This window comes from Amblyomma americanum, chromosome 7 (genome assembly GCF_052857255.1).
Source record: "Amblyomma americanum isolate KBUSLIRL-KWMA chromosome 7, ASM5285725v1, whole genome shotgun sequence".
Lineage (NCBI taxonomy): Eukaryota > Metazoa > Arthropoda > Arachnida > Ixodida > Ixodidae > Amblyomma > Amblyomma americanum.
This window is the reverse complement of record NC_135503.1, coordinates 29,697,832-29,725,426: the sequence shown is the minus strand read 5'-3', so window position 1 is coordinate 29,725,426 and position 27,595 is coordinate 29,697,832. Positions and strand designations below refer to the sequence as shown.

Sequence of the window (27,595 nt, the reverse complement as noted above, 5' to 3'; positions counted from 1 at the left end):
TAGTTAAGACAGCCGTAGAAAACTAATGGGGTTCGTTTTTACAATAAATAGCAGAAAACTACGAGCATTATGAGAACGGACCTGTGGTTGTATTGATTGCTATTATGCAATGTTATGATGTGCGAAAAAAAAATGCTCTCAACAATTTCCCATCGAAAAAAATATTCTTGTCCAGAATTTCTTGGAAAGAGCGTACACGAGACGCAGTAAGAACACACACACACGAACAAAGCGCTGTGTTGTTCTGAGCTGAAACAGTATATGATGTTCGAAGTAAACGAAGCACTGACACAAACGTCAGGGTCTCTTCTTACTCGATTTATTCCGTCATGTATGCTGTTTCGCCCTTAAAAAGAAACGTTTGTTTTCATTCGCTTTGAAAACCGTTTATTAGTTCCAGTTGCACCAAATTAGTGCAATGACAAATCTCTCTCCTGGAAAATTTTGCATTTTTGCAAGCTGGTGTATTATTCGTTTGTGAGCTGGCACAATTATAAAGTTGCCTGCGGGACATGATTTTTCCTTCGATTGATTTTTAAAATGAAGAAGATTGTTTTTAATTTGAATGAGACAGAAAATGTCTTAAGCGTGTCTCGCCAGCATCCCCACGGCGGTGAAGTGCTGTGCGAGTCAAAACGTAAAAAAATGCAAAAAACAACCGAGTCAAAACGAAGAACTCAAGGTAAGGCTGTATTACGCATGGAAAAATTCAGGGGGGTACTTACTTGACTTAATGTGGGGTGAGGCTAAAGCCTTTAGCGTGGCGTCGCTGATATGTGTGGTGAAGATGTTGATTAAAGACTACAAGGAGCGTTTAGGCGGCATGCTTCCAGATCGGCGTTCAGAAGGCGTCTGGCAAGATTGCCTGGGGAGCGCTCCTCTGGAACCATAGTCATGACGTCACACGGCTTTATCATTTTCTCTGCGATGCCACCATACTTATCTCGACTGATCACGGCTGCGCGCAACTGCTTCCACATTGTTTCAGACTGTTGTAGTTGCTTTGGTGCCTTATCTCGATGACGTCATCAGTTTGACTGACAGCTATAGTGTGACACTTTTCCGCAAACATCCCCGCTGGCGAATCATGAGCCTATAAAGGCTTTCGCTTTAATACTTCTAGCTCCCCTTCTGGGCAAACTCAGGTGATTGTTTGGGGATCACGGCGAACCGGAGGGAGAGGGCATGATCAAAACCTGAAGCGAACTTCGGGAATTTTTCCGTTCACGCGTTAAAGGTACTATAGAGTCCTTAAGGCATGTCTCTTGTTTCCTAAAGTACTGAAGGTCGGAATTTTCTAATAGTAACATGCTGTCATAACTGCGCATGTCTTTCTTCGGGCTCCACGCCATATATACAGGGTACAGGCGGACAACTAGAAGTTTCAGCTGTACATATTTAGCAAATGTTATTTTCAAAATTCACTCTGCGTGTGATACACTACTTTAACTGTTAATCTAGACGCCACAGGTGGCCTCTGAATATTGTTATAGTCATACTATTGAACAAACAGGAAGATCAGTCGTTGGAAAATGTGATTCCACAAGGAAACAGGCTACCATTATAGTTAAGCATTCAATGAAACCACTCAATGCTCGTATTATCCCCTCTCAAATTTCTTCCTGTATAATGGATGCTTCTTTGAACGCGATGAAGCCTCACGACGACCACATGAAGAAGCGTACGCTGCAATCGAACTTTCGTCCTCCGCCGTAAGCCATGAGCTGATCAACGTAAAAATGTATGGCGCGTGCCTCAGAGTATTAGAAACAGAAATAAAGAAAGACGAGCTTCTTTTCAGAAACAACAATGGCGCCGATGACTGTGCATGCATACAATGAGGAAGTGCGATGATGGAGTAATTCTCAGCCATTTCGTATTCATAAGCCACAAAACTACGCATAATACGTGTAACGTATAACATTTGTATGGGTTGTGTTCGTATTACAGTTACGAGATATACGCATAAATATATACGTAAGTCAAAAACTACGAACCAGCATATATAGCGAGTTCCCAGTGACGTGCTGTCCGACTGCATTTATACCTTATTCATAAATACTGCGTGCACTCCGGGAGAAATTTTATGGATGGAAGCACCGAATTAAATAAATATAGAAAACAAAACAAATCGGAGTGCTCACAGCATGCTATGTCAGTACTGAAAGTTTTCTATATCTCGCGCAAATCGCCGCTTTTTATAATGGTACAGAACTGAAAGCGGGAAAAAAAAGTTTGAATATGCGATGTTGCGGCGACATTTCAAGAAAGTATACGGAAAATTTCCTTCAAAAAAGGCGCTCCGACCAATGGCTTCGGCCCAATCTCATGGTGTCGCTGTCAACCGGATTACCGTGCAGCCGCCGTGTTGAGTTGTATTCGACCACGCACTCAAACGCTGCTCACAAAATAATGTTTAATTTAATTGCTTCTGACGTGCAATGATATGATTAGATTGTGGCGCTGCCTGGTGGCATGTCCAGAGAAATAATCCATGTATATAGCAGAAAAATGAACGTTTTATTGTTTCTTCATAAATTTTTACAGTAATTTTGGTAGGTCGAGGCTGAATCCGATTTGTTAGCGCCACCAAGTTCGGTCTTGTTAGAAGTTTTGGTAGTGCATGGTGTGCCTTTGAAGTAATTACACACAGACAAATCAAAGAACTTTTTCTTGCGCCCGTCGTATAGTTTGTTAATGTTAGTTTGCGTGAAAGTATCTCAAATTTTCTTTAGTAAAGAATACGTGTAAAAACTTTGTTGTATGCTGTGTAAACTGTCATCCATATGGCTGTCGTCCTTTTTTTGTTTCACTATCCTGGCATAGAGTACATAGTCTCGGTATGGGGCCATGTAATATATTTTGAATGCTTTCCACTGACTGATCAAGCATGCTGCTCTATGGTTGCAGGCGCTCCTCACTCACATATAGGGTGCTACTGGACTTGGTCAGGTTCATGCGGAAGTTGGCTACGAAGAAGTTTTCGCGTTTATCGCGTAATGTCTGGCATAAATTACAGCGAGCGTAAATAGTCTATCACCTCCGCATGTTTCTACAACTGTTGTGAACTCAACACAAAGAATAATTGTTGCTGCATGCACCCTAAACACGAATACGCCGAACAAACGAAGGGGGGTAAGCTGTCCTCCAGCGCACTCCCTTTCATTAAAGGGAGTGCGCTATAGAGGACTCCTTACTCCCTTTTTTACTTCCGTATAGGCGTATTCGTGTTTAGAGTGATAATACGAGTACAAAGAAAGCACGCATCAACCGCGGGACACGGACACACAGCAGAAAAAGACAGAGTACCGGCGCCAAATTACAGCTGGTATATGCTTCGCACAAGCCTAACTTTACACTATATACGGCCTTGGTGGCCAATAATCTTCGGGCCCTATAGGCATTTTTATGACCGCCATTTCAAGTTCTAAATCTGTGTATAGGGAGAGGAGAGCCCTGATGCTCGCATTTCAAGCTTTAGGGGACCCGTAATTGTTTCGTTATATATGGCTTAAAGCAAACCTCGTGGCCTGAATACTTCCGACCAAAGCTGTATGGTTTGGTTTACGGGGGTTTAACGTCCCAAAGCGACTCGGGATATGAGGTACGCCGTAGTGAAGGGCTCCGGAAATTTCGACCGCCTGGGGTTCTTTAGCGTGCACTGACATCGCACAGTAGACGGGCCTCTAGAATTTCGCCTCCATCGAAATACGACCGCCGCGGCCGGGATCGAACCCGCGTCTTTCGGGTCAGCAGCCTATATGCATCCACAGTCTTATCGAAGCGATGCGAGGAGCTTCTGTTACGGTTCTATTCACGCATCCATAGCTGTGGATGTACTCGTATAAAGTCACACGTGTACAAAGAATAAACCATTTGTAAGTTGGCGCTGTAGTCCTCTGTTTCTCTTCGCCGTTAATTATATGCCCTATATCCCCTTTAATGCGGAAACATTGTACAGCTCATCGGCAACGAAATACAATGTTCACAAGCAGCAGTGCATGGTTCAAAATTCACAGATGACGTCACTGCGGCCGGTATCGAAGAAAAACAAAGTTTCTTCCGAAGGAGCCAGGAAATAAACAAAGACTTTCAGTTTGTGAGGAGAACACGCAACCCATGGGCCACAAGACCTTGCTTTTTTTTTCCTAACATGGTGTTTACTACACAAGGTGATGCACGTAAACAGAAAGGTGCTACAAAACCGCGTTGCTTCTTGGCCATCAAACGTGAAGCTAATATATGCGTTGCGTTACGGCTATATGCTAACGAGTAGAAGTGCAATTAGAAAGGGAAAAATGAATTGGAATAAAAATAACAACGAAAAAATAATAAACCAATGTTTTCGCATTCAATGCACGTAAATATTCTTAAGTGCCCTCCGTAATTTTTCACCGTACACGTCTCGATATATGGTCGAGTGAGCTATAGCTCAAACTGAAGTTTCACTGCTCGCTCACAACGTCCCGTTCAGCGCGAAACTCCGTGAAACGACGTGCACTCAAAGACGCGTCTGCAGGAAGCATCCTATGCTAGCACGCGCTCCCGTCTTTTAGTGGTCTCCCACCACGGGACACATCCTCCGTGTGAGTACACGAAAGGCTTCAACGCGCGTACCTGCAAGCACAAAACCGCGCGATCCTTCCGCTCGTTGTTCGCCAGCGTGAAGTGAGCATTTCTAATTTCCTCAACGTATACACACACACTCACCGCGGCGAGATGCGCATTTTCGAGACGCGCATGGAACGCAGATGCACTCGAAGGACACAAAGGAGGCTGGTCTCGCACGAAAGAGGAAGTGGAGAGGAAGGTCGAAATAGGGAGAAACTCGGGAGCGTCGGTCCCTACAGGGAAACAAAAGGGAGAGAAAAAGAAAATAAAAGACAGCGACCGCGGGAACGACATCTGCCGCTCTCCCTCTCCACACCGCGAACAGCGAGCTCCAAAAGGGCTCTTTGAGGTCGCGCAAGTTTGCCATTTTAACGAGTACGTGCGTCCCTATTCTCCTTCCCCAAACCCTCGCTGAAGCTTTTCATCGCTTTCAAAGCGGCAGTTTTCCTCGGCAGGAGACAGAACCGCAGTTATATGTGGCAGCAGCATTAGCAACGGCGTAGAGCGCTTTTTGGCTGTTCGTTGTGTACAAGGTGTTCAGTGTGCGAGAAGCGCCGAGACGGAGCATCGCTCGAGGCCGCGAAAAAGGAAGCGGAGGGGAGAGAGTGTCGCGACGATCACAAAACGCGAGTGCATGCTTGAAAGACAGCGCAGAATAAAGTACACGCATATCCGACGTATACTGCAGGTCCCAACGCGCGCACAAGAGCTGCGAGCACGGCCACACACTCACACCACATCGCGTACACAGGCCAATGCTCACGCATCTGCCTTTACCCTCGGCGACAACTCTTCTCCCGCACATGTGAACCGCGTGAACCGCATCCCGAGTATACGCTTCGACGCTCGCACGGTTTATTATGTGCATCCCGCGGCGCTGACAGCGCCAGTGGCAGCGGTGTCTGCATGCATGCACATCCTCTATACGAGTACACGAACCACCTTTTTTTTTTCCTTCCGGATCACAGTCGAAGATCTCTGCTCCCAATTCCCCGACGTCTCTTTCTCTTTTTTTTTCTCCTCGCGCCGTCTCTCCCGCCGTTCAGCTCATTCACATCTATAGCCTCGGGCCTGTTTGTATATGCACGTATATGTTAGTCTGCCCGCCTGCACATTTGCGTATTAATGTTCTTTTTTCCTTACAAGTTTAGATGTTTCTCTAGTCATAGAGTGGTTTGTGGTTTATTCTTCTCTTTAGACCGTCTTTCACAGTTCGCGGTCTGGAAATACGCCCGCGCGATGGCGCGACAGAGAGAGCGCCCTTCAAAAGCCGCGCACAGCCGCCGCAAACCCCGCAGCGTGCATACGTGCGCACTGGCGGTATAGAGATGCTCTGCGACGCACGGCTTCGAATGAGCTGCCTGAAAAGTAAAAAAAAATAATAATAAAAGAGAATAATTTAGAAAGAAGAAGCTGGCGGGCTGAAAATTACGAATCTGGCAGGAACAGCGGCAGCTGCTGCTGCTTTTGCCGCTTCCAAGTTGTGCTGGGGATAGCAAAACACAATAGGGAAAACGTTTTCTGCCTTGTTGAGGGCAGCGCGGCGTTGGCTGCGCTGCGGGAAAGGACTTTAGAAAACGGGGAAGGGCTGGGGGAAAGGAAAGGGAGATACGAGGGCTTGGGAGTTGGTGAGGGCGGCGTCCGGGCGCTGGTCTCATGGTGGTGCACACAAAGCCGACATCACAACGTCGTCCCGAATGAAGCAAGGAGAAAATGGCGCACAGGGGCCTACCGGGAGATGAAAATAAAGGGAGCAAAGGTATCCCGTAGAGAGCGACATCGGGGCTGCGGCAGATCGACTGGGGGAAGCAGGGGCTGAAGGGAGGCCGAGCTGTGGCTGAGATGATGCGCGCGAACGTTGCAAAGGGAAAGCAAAGCCGGTTGATGCTGAGAAGCAGCGTTAGGGGGAGTGGTTACGGGAAGAACAGGGAGAGATAGAAAGAATGAAAAAAAAGGAAAGTATCGGCAAGAACTTCATAGGGATCGAGCACCCTCTTTTCATATGTCGCTTGCCATGGGAGCTTTCACTCCCGCCGCCTCGTCTCAGGCGAGCGCCGGGAGAGGGCGGTAAAGCGTTAAAGCAAGAAACAGAGTGGAGGAGAGAGAGAGAGAACGTGGCGCGAAATGGGGTAGGAGGGGGCGAGGAATAACCCGCAGCATGACGCGCCGCTGGGAGAGCGGCCGATCCCGGAACGGGAGCGGAAATAAACAAAGGGAAGCGGCGGGGAAATGAGGCTCCGCCCCTTTCGCTGCCGTGCAGCACCTGCCATTGGCTGGCCGGGAGGGCTTTGTCGGCGACCGGAAATGGCTCGCCATTGGTTGCTCGTCTGACGGCGCGCCAATGGAAAGGCGGTACGGCCGGCGAAGCGAGCGTTGGAGCGGGGCGGCGGAAAGGCTGGCGGCGCCTGCGGTGGCGTGGTTTGGCGGGGCGCCGACGGGCGTTCGTCGAAATGGTCACCGCGGGTCGCGCGCGACCAAGTGGCGCGTTGGAGGCGGCGGCGCTTTTGCAGTTCACCTTTTGGACGCGTCACGAGGGCCAATTTTGGGTCCGGGTCCGAGGAGGAAAGGAGCGAGGCCCCCACAATAGGGAACCGAAGCCAGCCTCACAGCCGAGCCCCGATCAGGCTAGCGTCGATGTACTTGTCGCGTAACCTCTGAAAACACACTTCACATTGGAACGACGTCTTAGTGCCGGCCGTTTGCGTTGCGTAAGAAACGCCAGACGCTATTGTTTGCTCCTTTCTCTCACTGACTTTTTATTGACTTTTTGAGAGCGACAGATGTCTATAGTTGAGAAATTGAGGCGTATTCAACGAAATGCGCTCACACGCACGCAAAATCAATAGGCTGGCGTGATCAGGCTGTGTTCACGGTTAGTTAACCCGTCTTCACCGCAATGAACCGAAGGACAAGCTCACGCTGGGCTGCTGAGACGCATTCGTCAGACTCCTCTAAGGTGAGTGGACGCCGATCGTTTGCACTGTTTTTAATACAATCCATTTTTATCTTACGTAGAACTTCCCGTACATGGGCACCACCCGTATAATGAACGCCAGCTGCACTGAAAATAGGGTGAGCAGAAAATCTTAGATATACTGAAACGAGAGCGCAGAATAATGACCTCATGACGTCGTTGAGTAATGAGCGACGTTCTCTGGCATGCGCATACAGCGCTACCACTGGAATCAGCAGCGCATTAGAGAAACTGTAGCTGACCGAATATACAAAGCCGAACAGGTTAGCGTAGAGCTGACGCTTAAACACCCGAGTGGCACCGCCCTGATCCACCTGTCCCTCGCGCCCAGCAGCTTCGGATTCGCGGGCGCGCACTTGCCGTTCCTGGTGCCATTGCTTCATCTTGTCGGATTCGCGAGCTAGGACGTCAGGATCCTCCCGCGCCGTTGACGCTTTCATTCCACTGCAGGACTCCGCAACTGCGGACCTTCGGCCGTCGCTTGCGCTGCGCTCGCATTGACGTTCTCGAAGTTCGCCCCAGTGTATACCACTTCAGGCGACCCGCCGTCCCTGCAGCGGCAGCGGGAGACTAGAGTGACGTCACGCTCACGAGGCACGTAACTTTCGTGCGCGCCGCAAAACGAAAGTAGGTTTGTTTCGCGATTAACTTCGATGTTTCTGTTCTGCTATAGGGCGGGAAGTAGTAGTAGTAGTAGTAGAAAACATTTATTCCAAAAGGGTAGGATAGAGAGGCGAAAATACAGATTTTGGGTGGAGTCCTTATTTCAGGAAGGTGTATTCTGAGAGAATGGAAACGTGTGCTTAGCGGAGGTGGCAGAAAGTCAGATGGGAAGATATCTGGTGAGGGAGTTTTGATGGGTTAACCGGCCGCAGGCCTGTCATTATAATGACAGGCCTGAGGAAAAATGCAGGTCTAGGAAATGCAGTGGACGCAATCTTACTGATGATAAGAGTTGCTGACTCCCATCGCTTTCGTAATCTCCATGGTTTGGTCAGAGCTCTCATCAATGGTTTGGCTTGGTTTATAGGGGTTTAACGTCCCAAAGCGACTCAGGCTATGAGAGATGCAGTAGTGAAGGGCTCCGGAAATTTCGACCACCTGGGTTTCTTCAACGTGCACTGACATCGCACAGTACACGGGCCTCTAGAATTTCGCCTCCATCGAAATTCGACCGCCGCGACCGGGATCGAACCCGCGTCTTTCGGGCCAGTAGCCGAGCGCCATAACCACTGAGTCACCGCGGCGGAGGTAAACTGCGCATGGTGGGTTGGGAAGCGCGGGCTTTCATAAAAAAGGAGACGCGAAGCTTCCCTCAGTGTGAAAAAGGAATAGCAGGAAGCCTGAAGAATGGAACCTTCTCTGTGGGAATGAAATGGCCGGACATGGTTGTGGCTGTGTCGGAAGCGTCGAGATGGTTTGATTTTTTTTTCATCTTTAACGTGCGTTCATACCAGTGGGAACAACTCTAATTTACATAGCACCAAGAATTTCATCATCCGCTTTTACTCACGGGCGAATGCCAGAAAAACTATCTCCACTTATGCGTGTGTGCTTGTGACAGGACCACCGCGATTTTCGCGGGAAAAGTGAACGTCATAGAAATTTTACCAGATTGTAATATTGCACTAAAGAAACAAATTCTGCAATTGCCAGCTCTGACATGTGCGACAGAAATTTGCAAATAGTGCCATCAAAGTGCCGAGTTAAGTATACGAATACATCGCTTTTACGAATTAAAAAGGAGGTGCAGAAAAAAACAAACTCATATGCTCGGCATTTCTACAAATGCACACTGCTTGAGACGCGGCGGCGATATAAATTGCAGGGAAATGCTATTCAGAAAGAGCTCCCAACTACAGCTGAATGATGCAGATAAATACACGCCACGCTTGGTAGTCACTTCATCAACGCACCTGTCTCGTACTGCAAAGTGAATGATCATTTAAGAAAAAAAAGCTAAAAAAGAAATAATGTGTATCTTCGACGGGCGGCGAATAGGCCTTAAGCATTCATGATATAATTCAGGTGTACACAACAAAAATATGTTTTCAGACTGATCCGGAGTTCCCGGGTTCGAACCCGACCGCGGCGGCTGCGTTTTTATGGAGAAAAAACGCTAAGGCGCCCGTGTGCTGTGCGATGTCAGTGCACGTTAAAGATCCCCAGGTGGTCGAAATTATTCCGGAGCCCTCCACTACGGCACCTATTCTTCCTTTCTTTCACTCCCTCCTTTATCCCTTCCCTTACGGCGCGGTTCAGGTGTCCAACGATATATGAGACAGATACTGCGCCATTTCCTTTCCCCCCCCCAAAAAAACCAATTATTATTATTATTAGGCTGAAAGGTTTAGTGAGCTGCAGTACACTTTCCTTTTTCATGACAGGCATGGGGGGGCACCGTGAGTCATTGCAATCGATATTATTACTTTCTATAAATTCCGGGTCAAACCACCGGTTTGCTTGGGCTTACAGAAAACATTTTAAATTGAGAATTTTCGCATTGATCAGCGTTGTAACGCAGCCATGTATTAATGGCATCGTTTCAATGGTCGCAGAGAAAGAAAAAAGTGAAAACTATATGACAACAGCTACATGTTGGGCTGACTGACGTCAGGTATTGTATGTTAAAAATGAACGCGGATACAGGGTGCGTATATATAGGGAGAGAGCGGAATTATACATGAGCGCTCACTGATACCTGGCAGCTAATAATGAACTGCACTTCGCCACTCCATGCTGCTCATATATATGCGCTGTGAGATTTTTTTTTTTTTCACGGTGCCTCACAACCGATTTAAATTGATTCTTTTTGTGTGATACATCGACCCATCGGCTCTCGAGTTTCGTATAGTCCGCATGTGGGCATAACGACCTGATTATTGAACAGTGCGTATTACTGGGATCCTGTGCGAAAAACAAACAAAGGCATTCAGGGGATATTTTTCGGGGGCGTTAAGCCGTAAACTTATTTTATATGAAATTCAAAAGATATTTGATCGAGGCTTGCTTTGTTATGTAGCTGCACAAAACTATGCCCGCTTAGGACCGCGTTCAAAATACCTCAGTAGCATCATGAGTATATTACGTTGCGACATAAAAAACTTTAATGACGTGGGGGTGTTGTTTATAATCGTCATTCAGCAGGCGACACAGGTATGGACAAAGTAAGGAACAAGTGGACAAACGCTGACAGTGGGCGTTTTAAAAAAATTTCTTGATTATAATGGATGCCAGAATTATTCGCCAAAATCACACAATTCATACCTTAAACATGGAATACAAAAAAATCCACGACACATGTACAAAACAGAGCATACGCCACCATTTATCTGAAGAAGTCCGCCCACAAGCCTGTGTTGTTCTGGTGAGGGATCATACTAAACTGACGCGTACAAGATTTGATTAAATCGGCTGTATACTATCGGCGTCGAGTCAGAAGCCAATGGCAGTGGATGGGAAGGTATCATCTCAGGAAAAGTTAATGCTTGTGTAGATAATTATTCCTTCTATATAAATCGCGATGAGCGTTCTTCGAAAGTGTCAATAAAAAACCGCGCTGTGTACCCGCTGCGGTGGCTCAGTGGTTAGGGCGCTCGACTACTGATCCGGAGTTCTGGGTTCGAACCCGACCGTGCCTCCTGCGTTTTTATGGAGGCAAAACGCTAAGGCGCCCGTGTGCTGTGCGATGTCAGTGCACGTTAAAGATCCCCAGGTGGTCGAAATTATGCCGGAGCCCTCCACTACGGCACCTCTTTTTCCTTTCTTCTTTCACTCCCTCCTTTATCCCTTCCCTTACGGCGCGGTTCAGGTGTCCAACGATATATGAGACAGATACTGCGCCATTTCCTCCCCCCCCCCCCCCAGAAAAAACAATTGTATCTGCAGCAGCTGATATATTTTTGCGCCTTTGTTATCGCGTTTCAGTTGTATTGTTCACGTTTAAGTTAAAAAAAAATGAAGGACATACTTTTCTCAAAGCATTAAGGGCAACGTGGCTAACAAAGTATTCTTTATTTAATCCTGATGAGAAAGCGCGCGATTATAAGTTAAAAGCGCTGCACACAAGGTACAGAACTCAGTGGCTCGTTATGGCATGGATATGAAGGAAGTCAACAGTCGCCGAAACCAAGGAGCATACGGGAATGTTTCGATCTGTTTTTTTTTTTTAATTTGGGGTGTCGATAAATGAGAAATAATAGTATATTATTTTATTGCTGAAAGATAATTAATTGCAAAACAGAATAAAAAACAACCACGTGCCACCTGTGGGATCCGAACCCCCGACCTCCAAATTTCGCGTGGTGCTCAAGCAACTGTAGACGGCGGTGGTTGTCTGGTTTCATAATTTAGGGGGTATTTAGGTTGCGCATAACCTCACCTTGAGACTTTTCACCAGAGCCACCCTCGACCCTAGCTGCGGACGTAGTATCCTTCATTGCCGCGAGTAACACAGCATGGCACGCTCCCATCACATGGGAAACAAACGACACGTGGGGTGGACACCACCTCAACACACCAATACAGCATGTCCAGCCGTTCGGGCGCCGCCTCATCGATCCAGTACGTGCATAATCCATTCTCAGCATTCACCTGTGGCACACATGGATATGTCAGTGGCGGTTTCAAATTCCTGTACCCACTAACGCTAACGATAGCTGCGAACGCCTGTTTTAAATGTTTCGGTATGTCTTTCTTGAACATGCTGTGCGAGCAGCCTTGAAGCTAGAAAATTAGTTTATTTTCTTTTCAGTTACGATTTTCAGTTACTATCTATAGCTGACCCAGAATGACCTTCCAGAAAAACCTCTATTTTTTTTTAGCTTTGGTTTGTTGCGTATATCACTTGAGGAATCCATATAAAATTGCACTACGGTCTGGAGTAGTTACTTGAAGTAATTTTGTTGTTTATGACAAATTTTATCGAAACGGCCTTATATTATTCTCTGCAGACACTCCGTACCAGTCCGCAGGTCCTTCCGATGTTAAATCTTTATGCATTACATGCTGCTACGAGCTTCGGTACTTAAACTTCAGTGAAAAAGGGAGCGGAATAACGCGGGGAAGCTATTCGTATTATATACGTATAGTCAAGATTAATGTAAGAATAAAATTTTGATTGCCTGAATGTGCGCTGTCTGACGGTCAATTTGTTGTAGATAGACACAATACCGCGTTCAGGAGAACTTGATGGCTCGCAAGTGAATAGCGATGTCTAGGGAAGGTAAGGAATAAATAGCAAGGCAGCAATGAAACCACAATTACTGTAGAGAGAGAAAAAAATACTGTTGCTAAAGAAACTGCTAGTTATAATTACAAACTGGGAACATAGCTTCATAGGTAGCTGAAGATCAAAAAGAAATTCTTTTGAACAATTTTCTTTTCGAGGCCCTGGCGATGATGCCATATTGTACTTGCTGTTGCTGCATGCAAAACAGCGAAACTGTTACATTTCATTCAGTGTAAGGCCCTCTAATTCAGTACCTGAGGCCTCAGACAACCAAGACGTGTTGGTGTTTAGAAACGACCAGAGTGCAATCAATTTTCAAGAAAATGGGATGATGTAGAATGAGATTATATAATCGGTGGAGGAGTGCGGGGAGAGTTCTTCAGCTATGAATGAGAAGAAATTAGCGTAACTGATTCTAAAAGAGGATTTATTAGACAGATGGGAATTGTCACTTTCCCGATAAAAATGGGTTGCTATACTAAATGCCTACTACATACCAGAAAGCCGGGTATGTAAGAGCTGGGTTGCTTCGTCGCTCATAACATGTACAAATTTACTCTTGATGCTGGTGAATTTTTATGGCGCAAGGGCATCTACGGCCAAAGAGCACCATGGTACAAGGTATTTTCCATTTTTCAAGAAGGGGTCAAAGACCCATTTCCCAACCATTTCACCATAAAGAAGCCAAGCACCAGACCAGGGGAAAGCTTGTACCTATTGTATCACCGGTGGGTACCCGGCGGCACTGGGGATCGAACCCTGCACCTCCCGCATGCGAGGTGGATGCTCAACCACTCAGCCACCGCTGAGGTCTACAACAAATTTACTCTCAGGGTTACGAAGTTCATGGAGTCGAGGGTTGGACGAAAACCCGTCTGGTCGGGGGTGTACATGAAGAAGAAGGCAGAACACCGACCAAAATAAAATATGAACACTTAGATGACGTTTGGGCTCCCGCACGGGAGCCTTGTTCACAAACAGGTACAGACGTGAAACGCTGGCTATTTAAGCTTGAAAATGACCTGTTTGTGAACAAGGCTCCTGTGCGGGAGCCGAAACGTCATTTAAGTGTTCATTTTTTATTTTGGTTGCTGTTCTGCCTTCTTCTTCAGGTTACGAAGTTTGAGTGAAGCGTTTTTGTACGCGTGGTACTATTCAAAGTACGTACGTGTAAAAGGCTGCATATATAGTTTCCTCACACCTTGCAAGGTTAGGAAAATGCTGAATTGACGAGATCTCCTTATTATTCATTCCCGAGCTGCACTAATCATTGCCCTGTGGTAGAGATAATATTGGTAATATTGACACAGATAGCCGAAAGGTATACATAGGCGAGTGCTTTCCTCTTCGCATTTCTTCTCTAGGTTTGTCTTTGCTTCACGGTATTGTCAGCGAAGTGCTTACGCGACATGCCATCTTGCGGCTTCTCTTTTTTTACCTCGCTTATTGGTTATAAAGTCGTGATCAGGTTGTTTAGTCGAAAAGAAGGTCGATCTACGGTGACACATTAGTTTCTGGGAAGTGAAAAGGGTTACTCTCACCCTATAGACAAGACACAATACGAGGCGATACCGAAAAAAAAAAAACACGAGGAAGGGAACTGAATTAAAATATTCCCCAAGGGACAGCAATGTCAAATGTTGTATAGCCTTCTTGGCGTATGTCGTAGTCTCAGTCAATGAACACACGACTGATATGTGAAAACAGCTTACAGCATAGCATGTATTTTCGCGCACGCGCAAAGACAAAAAGAAAGGAAATGAAAAACGTAGGAACAGATGTGTGAAAGCAAAGGAAAACGTGAGATGGTCTTTAATTAAACGTGTAATTGTATGTTTCGGAGCCTGAATGGGTAGAGACAAAGGTCAAAAGTGGGATGACTGCAGGATATAATACACCAGTTGCAATGAGCTTCGCGAATAATTCTACGTCGGACGCGCCTTATCATGCGCATATGGAACGCACTCGCATTCGTGTATATACCCACTCTACACAAATTTCTTTTTTCTCGTAATTTATACAAACTATAAACTTTCAGCGCTTCAGTTCTGCAATGGCTTGCAAATTATGTACTCTCAGGCTACTAACATTCCACTCCTCCAGCCGCTACCATGAGCCATAACCCGCCCACTTTGCAGGATTACTCAGCTGACAAAGGAAAGTGAACGCTAATGTGTTTAGGTCACTAACATCAGAGAATATCGTATTAGCGCAAAGGCCTCAAAGCAACCATCAGGATGCGAGCCCTTTGAGATGAAAGGACCGAATTTATTGCTAATGTTGTTCCACAACTTATTTCGCGACCAAACTGCCATAAACAGCACCAAGCATGTCTCTCCGCCGCATAAAATTAGGAAATGTAAATGCAAAAGTAATCTTATTGCGATATTTTTCGTGAACAAGCTTTGTACAGAACAGTTGGCCCGCTGATATTGTAACTGTACGTAAATAATAAAGAAACCATTTCAGCAATGCACTGAATGCTTTGTTTTCGCATGCATTGTTTTTTTGTGTCGTAATTTTTCGCAATATAAGCTCTTAAATTTTTGTTTATATGTGGTACGCGGATCACTGTTTACACTGCTGTTTGTAAACTACATTTTACACGTATAGGCCCCCTTTCATGTTCACGTTAGGATTTGTGGGTACTAAACAAATAAATAAATACTGAATATACACGCCATGCTGCCAGCCTTCAAAACGAATCACGTGAGCCCGTATTTCCTTTCACAATCGCCCTATTCGCGCGAAAGTACCCGCATACTCGACTCCGTCGCGCGCATAGACACGCACGAAGGCTGGTACAGACCCGCAAGGCCACACGTAGCGTCTGCCACCCACCGGAACGATCGCAATCTTAACTGCCCCATAACTGCCGCCCATTGTGCTCGCAGGGGCAAACTCGTCCCCGACCACAAACCCCGTCGCTGCTGTCGTCGAGCTTTTCTTTGGACGAATCAATCCACGCGCCCGGACCAGCAGCCCGTGTGCCAGTCGTGCTCGAAGAGTTCATTCAGCGAGCATGCGATATCGGAGAACGGGATCTCCTCTTCGCGTCGCTGCGGTTGTCGCAGCACCGTCCGTTCCTCCGAACATGCACGCACAAACGGTCCACCGTTCTGTCAACTGCGTACCCTACGAACAGTCGTCGCACGCCGCCCCCTCACCAAAACTCTGCCGAAAGTAAAAGAGAGTGAGAGAGGAGAGAAGGAGAGAGGGGGCTACGGTGCAGTGTCTGGGTTTTCGAAAGAAACCAACAAGTCCTTCAGTCAGAGGCTCAAAGGAAGCCGCCCTGGGCAACCGTTAATTCTGCTCCCTATAGCGGCGTGGGGCAGAAGAAAAACACCGCCGCGGCTTTCCTACAGACCACTCTGGGAAGGAGGAGGAGGGGGGGGGGGAGAAGCGTAAACCAAACGAACTGGGCTTCTTTTATAAAGCGTTGACAGCTCATCCTCTGCGCTTGTCTGCTTGTTTGCTTGCCGTAGGCCTGCAGTATACTGGATGAGTGTGGTGCCTGTAGTTGAATGGATATATATAAACACAAGTATACGTGTTCAACTGCGCGAGGCATCAGGGACAATTTCGTCGGTGTCCTTCAAATGTTGCGGTAAGACGCGGGATTTGAGCGTTGCGGGGTGGTGGGGACAAGAAGTCGGGGTAGCTCCTTCAGTAGGCAGATGCGGTTCTTTGCGCGGTGTCCAGTTACCCCCTGCGCAACCGACTCCTCTTCCACTTTATTCAGTTTATTTTTTATATTTTTTTTCTTACGGGCGAGTTCAGCAAGCTACAGTGATGCGACGTTGTTTTGGACAGAACAAAACCGCAACAAAATACGTCGTGACCTATGTCTAAGCGAATGGCCTTGGTTGCGTTCGAACTGGTCCGATTCTTGACTCGCTTGTCTCAGCTTTCTTTCGTGCTTTGTAAACAGGGAGCACCTGCGAGCATTGGGTTGGGGTTGTGCGGCTCGTGTCGTGAGCAGCTCTCGCGACCTCCTTTGGTATCTGTCATTTTTCTCGTTTTACGGGTTTCGGTCACTGTTGCATATGCGTCAACGGAAGTGGGAGTTAAAAAAAAAAAGGAGGGCAATGTGTCTCGAGTTATAGCTCAAGAGAGACGCATGTTGCACGGCGCGTAGTGTTACGCGCGTGTGTTTCGCGCCTTTGTCTGTGTGCACGTGTACGTTCAAGAAATGTATCCTGTCTTTTATGTACTCTTCAGGTATAGACTTTCCTCTCCTGTGGGATTTAGACGTGACCTCTAATCTTGCGGGACTTCCCCTTTTGTTGGTTACATTTCTTATTTTTCGTTCCCTTTCCTTCCGAAGAAATGAGGTCGTTGGTTGGAGTCGAGTAACAACAGGTGTTTATGCTGTCGAAGAAGGTATTAGGCGCACACTGTCGTAGACTCAGGTTGCTCTGAAACGTGACCTCTGACCTTCAAAGGAAACTAATTTTGTTTGCGTTTCTCCCTTGAGCAGAGCAGGTGCGCCCTGTATATCCGTCTTTGTGTTTATGCATGGACAGGAAAATTAATTCATATTTTTTCGTCACCTTTTTTTTTAAATTCACACTCCAGTGCCCCATCATGAGGATATTTTTTTTTGTAATTAAACTCCTTTTGCGTGTACCAGATGATCAAAATGAGTGTATAGCATGAGTGTATAGTATATTCCATGCTGCAGCCACCTGGCTTTTGCAACCAACACGTTGCACTCGTTGTCATGAGTAGCGCACTGAGCGTCTAATCGCTAAAAACTTCGTGTAGCTTAGTTTGCTTTGCTTTGACGATCACTTAGTGTTGCTACTGGTCTTGGTGCAAATATCTATATCGAACTCGCGAGATCACACCAGAGTTTTCTTTTGTAACACGTTACGATGACAGGTTATCTTACAACGAACTCATTCGTTCTAAGACTCTCTTTCACGTCAAGGGTATTTTATTTACTTTTTAACTCTGTCGAAAATTTAGCCTCACTAGTTTTTCTTATAAAGGTTTTTTTTAATAAGACGAAGAGTTAAAAAAAACTTCCTATACTTCTCGCTTCAGATGAGATAATGATTAATAGTTAACTAATAAAAACACACAAGCGAGAAACATACCGGTCGCAGAAAATACGCATACGCAGGCCATCTAAACAAATTCGTCTTGCAGGCAAATTTTCCATCGTAGATATCTCTCTCTAGATCCTCTTCCTTCATGTTGAACCTGTTCAGTAATCGCATAATGATGGTGGGATTCTAGACATCATTTTGTTAGATATTTTTCTTTGATGTACTTCCACAGAGTTACGTAATCCGTAAATCAATTAAATGATAATTCCGTTTTCGCAGACTCTTTAAAACGCTAATCAAGTTCTTGGCACATTCCTTTGAACGTATGGACATGGAATAAATGATGTTACAAATCAAAAGCCAGGTAGTTTATATTGCGCAATAAGAAATAAGATTGGTTATGTCTGGCCCTCTGTCATGTTACAAGATTTGTAACTACTGAATAAAATGAATGAATGAATGAATGAATGAATGAATGAATGAATGAATGAATGAATGAAATCAAATACTGCACGTGCGGATACAATGCAACTGTTCTCAGTGGGCTTTTTTTGTTGGTTTTGAAGACGTACTAGTATCAACGTAAAAAAAAAGTTAAATACAAACTTTCCAGAAACTAACTTTTCTCAAGCAACATATTTCGTGCACGGTGGTGGCACTGCAGAAAACAAACCCAACGCTTTATTTGGGAAAAGATACAGCCGAAGTCACCCACTGTATTGATTATGCGCTCGAAGTTTAAAGTCCATGGGGCAAACGGGTAGAAAGCTGAGCTAGAACACTGTCCAGATTCTGTATGCTTAATCGTACTCATTATTAATCCTTTATTTACTGCTTCAACAGACAGAGAACTTTAAGCAAAACAGACAATTCTAAGTAGGTGGATGCAATTATTAAATCCCAGGTTGCCCTAACTTGAGATGTAGGCTGTAAGTTAAAACGAACAAAAAGGGGCAAAGGTTAGTTCTTTGATAACTAACCTCGTTATCGCAGCCATAAATGCCTCAAAAGCCAACCAATGCTATTTGAAATGGGAGATCGGGAAGTGACTTCCCCACGAACTAACGTTAGGCACGACGACAGTGTTGTGCAGTCAATCATATTTTGTTTTTTTATTTCTTGGTTTAGAGTATATGTATACCTTGAGGGCCATTCGTTCCTGTGACCTGTTCAGCATCGCAACGAACTCGCAAACGTACGCCGCGACTCCAGAACACACCTTGGCGCAGCAAGGAACTTCCAGCTGAACAGGAATACAATCTGAGGCGAGGATCAACGCTGTAAAAGACTACACGTCATCTCATCTAATATATACTAACATGAAAACAAAATATATCGTCGTTATGGACTGACGATGGCGCCAAAGCTTAGGCGAAAAAAAAAATATCAGCTATTTCTTTGGCGTCAAGCGATACCGCGACACGCAGCTACATAAATATTATCTTCAAATATTCCAACTGCAAGGCGACAATGAATCGTACGTGCGGATGGAAGAATTTCTTTCTCGTCGCAAAAGAACGGCTGGTCCTGCGAGTCACGATATTCGTCAGTGATATTCGATCGCCATCCGACGTATACGACCTGTGCGCGTAGCGGTATAAGCTGTGTCTGCAGTCAAGAACTTTGATTTCAGTGAGCAAAGCTGTTGTTGGCAGGGACGGGACAAAAGACAATGCAGTCATTCGCATGTCCGTATAGACACTACAGAGCCATCTGGCTGTGGGAGAGAGAAACGCCAGGAAGAAGGTGCTGCAGGCTATTGCACTTACGACCAGACGACATGAGCTCTTTTCTCGCTTTATAAATGGTGCAGGCATATTCTTTTGCTTCTTAAAGAAATGGAGACGAAACGCAAAAGCAAACAAATGCGTTGGCGCTTCAGTGTGCAGACTGAGCCACCTGAAACCAGAAACTGCTCAAGTCTTCTTCGCGATATCCACAGCAGGAGAAAGAATGGATAGTGAAGCTGCGGATTGTTCTGCGCGTATTCACTGCAAAGTTCACCACCGAGAATTTATTCTGGAGTACCACAGCTAAGCACAACAGAGCTACTCGGCTTGCTCAGACAAAATGCGAATATTTATGCTATACCAAGTGTTTTTACTGCCGGTAATTGCCCGCAAACCGGGTAAATCTGAAATAGTGAAGTCTCTCCGCAGCGTTTACTTCAGAGTCAGGCGGTTTCTATGCCAATTAGTGACATGGCGGCAGCATTATGAGGGCCGATAGCACCGCACAATGCAATCTTGTGCGGCATGGTATTTACCTTTCCCTTGCCGAAGCCTATTGACGGTGAAGGACTGCATGCGCGTGTAACTGTTCTTCATTTTACTTCTACATGCTGACAACATCAAATTGATAACCGTTTGACTAAATCTGTACCCTCTAACACAGCTAAACCTCCCGCGACCATGTTATGTCCATTGCGGCTGGTCCAGCGGACCAGCGCTTCTGTATCGGGCGAGAGAATTAACGATGCAGCATGCAAACCGCGCTAAATCCCTGCATGTTGCGCTGATGTTTTCGAAGCATGACATGATGAAAAAGTTTTTTTTTCTGCCTGCAGGCGTGGACAGCACTGAGAAGAGCACTGTGTGCGGGTAACAACGGGAAGTGCAGATCACACCATTCTTTCTTTGCTAAGTGCTTACTGCGAAGAGATTAAACTTTTTCCTTTCCGTGTTCAGAAAACTTCTGCGGCCACCTGAACACGAGAGGCGTTTTCGTAATTAGTATGGTCTATTATCGCGCACCAGACCACGCACCGACGGACGGCGACGAATTGCTATCCGTCCAATTCCGAGTGCCGACAGGCACCCGTGTTCGATCCCGCGATCCAGCAGCGTGCATGGACCATGCCGTCCATGCAGCGCGAGAGCTCAGAGCGGATGAGGCTGTATCCTGCGTTACAGCAAAACACAGCAAGCTGAATGCATCAATAGAACTGCCGTGCACGTAACCGATCGAGCGTATTTTGAAAGATTTCGCGCCGCAGTAAATGATGTGACAGACGCCGCGGTGGCTGAGTGGTTACGGCGCTCAGCTGCCGGCCCGAAAGACGCAGGTTCGATCCCGGCCGCGGCGGTCGAATTTCGATGGAGGCGAAATTTTAGAGGCCCGTGTACTGTGCGATGTCAGTGCAGTATAAAGAACCAAGGTGGTCGAAATTTCCGGAGCCCTTCACTACGGCGTCCCTCATAGTCTGAGTCGCTCTGGGACGTTAAACCGGCATAAACCAAACCAAATGATGTGACAGACGCTCAGTCAGCAACTCTTCGCTTTAAAATCTTCCTATAGGTGAGTAAGTTAGAAAAAAAGTAGGGCAAATTGTTTTCCGCGCAAGTTCAGCGCCAAGACCATGAACTTATATAGGCCAGACAGCGTTACCTAGTTCCAGACAGCTATCTTAAATTACAGCCAGCCGTATTGCGAATATGCTGTCACGTCAAACCGTAGCTAGAGCTCGCAAGTCTACCGCAGTAGTTATCATGCCACTGGTTGTGTGCGATGTGAATATTTCCGGAATTACGACTGCGCAGTCATAAAGCATTCTCGGCGTCTTGCAATCTTCTTGGTGCTCAGTGTACGTATTGAGTCTGGTGTAAATATTGTGGGTAGGATGAATTATCAGAGCGCGCAGTGCGTCATTTGTACGCGTCGAAGCACTTTTTTTATTTCTTTTATTCAGTTATAAATTATATTCGTCGTATATGCTACTCCGATACATCGAGGTGTCGAAGCACTAAGTCTTTTTGATAGCAGCAACTTCTGGGGCATTTTAAGCCAATCAGTATCTTTTTCTCTCCGCGCGGGACGACCCGGCTGCGGCGGTCTAATATCGACGGAGGCGAAGTACTACAGGCCCGTGTACTGTGCGATGTCAGTGCACGTTAAAGAACCCCAGGTGGTCGAAATTTCCGGAGCCCTTCACTACGGCGTCCTTCATAGCCTGAGTCGCTTTAGGACGTTAAGCCCCCATAAACCATATAAACGTTTTCTATCCCTCTGTAACAAGGCTGTACTGTTTTGTATGATTTGAAACATCAATAAAAATATTAAATTTGTCGCATGTTGCCACACTCTACAGCAGGCTTCCCTGAATGAAGCCTCTTCATGTGTCAGCTTGAGATTCACGCAGCTTATGAGACAGTGAGTGTTGCTGCTGCAATGCTCTAATTCTTTGAGAACATTTGTGAGCATCATCACTTGACGTCATGTGCTTGCTAGTTATTAGTACTGCGAGTGTGTTTAGTCTTTCGTTCATTTTTCGTAACGAGTCCGCTAAGTGTGTCTGGCAACCTTTATCCTAATCGTCACTTCCTTTAGGTTTGACTCCAAATACGTTTTTTAAATGGTTCATTCGTTAGTGCGGACCCTTTATTTATCAGTTATTTAGAGCTACAGTCCTGTTGCGGAGATGATTTGGCTGATTGCAATAACGAGGATGTACGTGATGATGATGGGTTCAATACTGGGTGCTGACCGAGCAGGTACATAGGTGCACACAGAAGTTTTCGGAATGCGAAAACCACAAAAAAACTGCGTTTTCTGGAGTACGCGAGGCATGACATCGAGGGGTGCACAGTGCTGGTCGTACCGGGAACTGCAGAGCACATCCTTCACTTTGTGGGTGCATGCTTACGCGCTGCCAAAAAAAGAAAAGTGCGTTTCGTGGTTACCACGTTTCAAAAACTACCGTGGGAACCTGAACATCACCGACTTTCCCCTCTTTTACCAACTGGCTCTCTTTGGCAGAGTACTAAATAACCACTGAGTGGCGCTAATACCGGAGGATATGTAAGACGGGCGCATTTCCTGCAGGTGCACAGATACTTGGCTTATCCAATGAAGAATAAAGCTCAGTTCTCACTGCAACATCACAAGTGAATCTTACGTGATCTGAAATCTAGAGCGACAACAAGCCCCTGCTTGCTAAACCATAGGCAACAGCGCAAATATAGGCAGCAGACGACATCGCCTACATTCGTGCAGCACGCCATCGTGGGTCGCAACAAGGCGCGTTCGAGTGGCCGCCTCGTCGTCCTATACTTTGTCAACCGCGCCCGCGAGACAAGGGTGAGAGGGGCGCGGGGACATTCCGCGCGCACAGACACGCATACACGCACACTCTTGGGCTCTCTCATTCTACAGCAGCAGCAGCAGCAGCAGCAGGAAGAACACACTGCGGATGACACTTCTCCGATCAACGGCCTCTAGCTCCACTGCCGACGAACGGGCTGCGCAGTGGGGGAGGCCGCCATCCAGCGTCGGTGCACACACGTGTTCTCCTTGTACTCGAGAAAGAGAGAGAGAGAGAGAAGAGAGCACGACGAGCCAACTGCTCTGTTTATTTCCTTGTTCGTCCTTTCTATCCTATCCCACACATAATGTATGAGAAGGCGTGCTTTCAGGCGACACGCCGCGACGCGGCCACGAGGGCTCTCCAAGCGGCCGGCAGCGCGCGCCTTCTATGTGTTTGGCGAATGAGGAGGAGAAGGAAGAGGGAGGGGGGCGGGGGGTCGTGTGGACTCGGAACGAGAAATCAAAGCAGTGCAAAGCCGAGACATGCTATGACCAGGCCGCCTTCCGGTCACCTCAAAATACACGCGCTCCCCGGACTTGTGAAAGACATCGCGAAAATCGCGTTTTATAGAGCCGCCCCCGCCCACACCACTCCTGTACACACCCCGGCCGGGCTGTTGGAGCGCGAGCCCGCGGCACGCATTGAAGATGACTGGGTCCTTAAATAGGGGGCACCTTGGCGGCGTTCGTGCCTCTCGAAGTGAATGTGTGTATGCGCGAATGTGAGGCTGTATGCGGAGGGGAGGGGGGTGGGGGGGGGGGAGAAGGGGGTGTACAATGTCGGCCCGTAGATTTCAGACTCCATCATGAGCGGCTTGCGATTCATGGTTGAAAGAGAGAGAGAGAAAGAGAACCAAGTGTACTCTATGCGACGATGATGGGGAGAGAGGCTTTTCCGCATCACCTTTGGTTCTACGGGTGAAGTGTTCTGTACAGGGGGAGCGCACGAGGGTCGTGGCACCCGGCGGCGGGTTCTCGTGGGCTTTCCGACTCCTTCTATAGAGAGCGCACCTGCGGCCGGCACAAAGCAGGCACCGACAAGATGCGGTTCGCCTCCTCGATAAGTGGAAAGGAGAAAGGAGCGGCCGAGAAGCAGGGAGAGGAGACTGAGGCCGAAGTCGCGAAGGCGGCCTGGGGAGTCTCCCAGTGCTTCGCGGCTTTGCAAGAACTCGTACACGTGGGTGCACTGTATGGCGACCGCAGAATAGCCCTAAGAGCTGCTAAAGCGTCTGTGGAAAGGATCTTGCGCGACGTATTTCTCTGTTATTTTCTCCGTGTCTCTCTGAGGACCAGCTGTGCGTGGATGTGTTCAGGCTGCTTTTGGCAGAGTGCATGGAGGACAGTTCCGTCTCAAAGCTAGGAATTCGGTACAGTCACTGCGGAGCACTGACTGGCATGTGCGACTCGTCTAAATCAACTGTCTTGTCCGGACAAGTTACACCAGCAGGTCGTGTTGTACTTCGCCCTATTTTTCGAACGACGACACATTGATCAGCATTTATTTCATTTCCAGTCGATTGAAAAAAAAAAATCAGTGTCTACTGGAGGTACGTCTTGTCTAAAAGCTTAAACGACGTTTAATATTATTTAGTATTGCCAAATTCTAACATACGATAAGGAAGCTGCAAACACCTCCGGTGTATGAACCTTGGGTGCTTACACAATTCATCGCGTTTTTACTAGTTCTCAAAGCAGTTAACGCTATCAGCCTCCGCTCGCCGTTTATAATCTAAAAAAAATTGTCTGCCTAAGCAGAGTGCAAGAATCAAGGAAACCAATTACTGAGCTTTTCAATGCAAATGCCAACTCTTAATTTTCTAGTTTCGTGCACAAAATTTGTCGTCTTAAGCTTGTTACGTTCACTGGAAAGGTTGCTTTGCCTGCATGCTTCTCGAAAGCGCATGTATTCTGGCATGATGTAGACAAATTCTGTCGAGCCACAGCGCCAACGGTAACCGTTTTTTCTAAATTCTGAAAGATGATATAGCTGTTACTAACGAGCGGCTACAAATCTCTGACTTCAACTAGGCGCCTGACTCTAATAGTTAAAAAGTTAATTATTAAAGGTTAGTTAACCAGCTTACTATTTAAAACGATTCACCGGTTTTCTGGTGTCCGCCAACACTGATCATACTACGTTTATAAAGCCATATTTTTTTTCTCAAAACACCTATTTTAAGAATTACTGAAAGCCTTTCCTGAAACATCAGGTATATGGGAATTAACCCACTACGCTATCGAGTCATACCCTTAAGGCGGAGCTTAGGAGTTTTTTAATAATAATTATTGTTTTTTTGGGGGGAAATGAAATGGCGCAGTATCTGTCTCATATATTGTTGGACACATGAGCCGCGCCGTAAGGAAACGGATAAAGGAGGGAGTGAAAGAAGAAAGGAAGAAGGTGTCTTTTTCCAGTTTTTGTTTTGGAGTAACGACAGGAGTCATCGAAACGGTTGTGGTCAGAGCAGAGGCCGGCGGACCTGGGTGATGCCATGCTTCGCAGACACCCTGCTAAAGACTCAAATTAATAGGCAGGTGATTTACAGTGAGGGAGTTGTCAGTCACAGGATTCCAACCATTATAAGCCAGTTTAAGGCATCCCCGATGTAGGGATAGTGCGACCCAGTATTCCTTAGAAATACGTGACTGCGTATACTGATAGTGGACAACGCTTTGTGATGAAAACATAAATTGATGGCGAATTACACCCGTGCTGGTGCGAATGATCAGCGCTCGTTGCTCCATGCTTCGCTTCCGCAATAGGAGATATTGAAAATTCCGCAAGTGCGCTTTTCCACATAACTATGTTACCAAAGACATGACCGACTTCTCTATATATAAAAAAAACAGTGTGAGTTACAGGACAGGCTTTAAGGGTGTCTATAAGATGTACGAAACGTATTTTGAAAGAATCAAACAAAAAACTAGTCCTTCTTGCTTTGTTTCACCTGGAAACGCATAATCTCGCCATCTTGTGTTGGGCAACATTGTTATGCGAAAAAGCGCACTTGCAGAATTTTTACTACCCCTATTGTTGCATTTGCTTGGAAGCCTACTGCCCCGCACGAGTGGATGTTTGTGTTTCTGTTTTGGGAGGAATAAATAGATAATATATATTGCCGCGACTGGGATGCTATCTCCGCAGCCGACCACGCCTGGTGTTAAACTGCAATCGCGCTGTGCATTGCACATCCTCGCCTTCATCAACTTCCATCTGCGGCGCGAACAGATCAGACCAGCTTAACCTCGATTAGAGCTTAACGAGAGCCTAATATCGTCGCCAGACGTCCCTACGACCCAGCAAAGCAAAACCATGAGCCAATCAAGCTGAACACAGGCTTTCGCATTCTACTCTGTTTAACTACGTTAAAACCGTACCAACATATATATATATATATATATATATATATATATATATATATATATATATATATATATATATATATATATATATATATATATATATATATATATATATATATATATATATATATATATATATATATATATATATATATATTCCAACGCTTGTGTTTAGACTTCATCGCCTGTGCCTTGCTGAATTATAACTTATCGAAAGCAATGTTTCAACGGCTTTGCTTACTGGTAAACTGCTTTGGGTGGATAAGCTCCGCGCCCACTAAGCACAGCGCACATGCTACAAATATAATCCTCTTCCCGCGGTCACGCTTACATAGGACGTGACGAAAATATCCCTTGATCCCCTCTTTATCCGCGCCAAAATCGGCCTTCTATTTAAAGAGGGACGACGATCCAAATCCGGATCAGCAGCAGGGGTGAGCTGGATCAAATCCCCGCGCCTATTCACAATGGGTGCTGTATGAGAGAGGCAAGCCGCGCGTGCCTGGCGTTGCATTCCTGCAGGACGACATGCACGCGGCAGACCAAAGACATCTCGGGTGCAGTGCTGGAGGAACGACTAAAGAGAGCCCGCTTCGCAACCCGCGGGGTTCCACCGGTCCCGCCGAAGCACGCACTCGAGACCGAGGTGTGCGTTTAGACGCCTCACAATGACAAGCCGTGCGTGCATACAGGATTCTAAACCTCTTCGTACACTGTGCATACATACAGACACGTTCAAGTCGCGTATTTAGCGAGAGGAATCCGATCATAGACCGCAGGAGCAAGCTTCCCCAACATAAAAAGAATACCATCAGGTATAAGGAAGAAGACGCTAAATAAAGTGAAAGGATAAGTGACAACAAAGAAGATATACTAACGCTTACTGGAGAGGGCAATGTTTGAGAATACCATGCTAGGCAACGGCGAAGGAAGTTCCTCCACACACATAGAGTGAGGGTAGCGGTGCACCCCTGGACTAACAACGGAGCTGCGCCAAATCCTCTTCAGAGCGGCCTGGCGGCATACGTTATTCTACAAAGCAGGGGGAGCCACGTACGGGCATCGGAAGGCAAGAGCGGCTCCTTAGGCCTAGGGGGAGCAGGAGTGGAGGGAGACGGTGCTTTCGCCGCAAAGCAGACACACTCCCTTTTTCTTTCTTATTCTCGTGGCCAGTGATGTCCGCAAGAAAAGGAAGGAGGTGTTGTCATGTGTTCGTAGATTATCGAACGTCACCGAAGGATTAGTGCCAACAGAGGGAGCCGGAGCGGGTCCAACAAAACG

The 27,595-nt window shown here is 46.6% G+C and overlaps 1 protein-coding gene across 1 annotated transcript in view; it reads left to right on the top strand.

Moving 5' to 3' along the window:
* Window positions 1-6,983: 6,983 nt before the first annotated feature.
* Window positions 6,984-27,595, top strand: part of LOC144097036 (uncharacterized) — a 28,748-nt gene continuing 8,136 nt past the window's right edge. The window contains exon 1 of the mRNA XM_077629826.1: window positions 6,984-7,567. The gene's annotated coding sequence lies outside the window, so the exon portion shown is untranslated. The remainder of the gene's footprint in view (window positions 7,568-27,595) is intronic.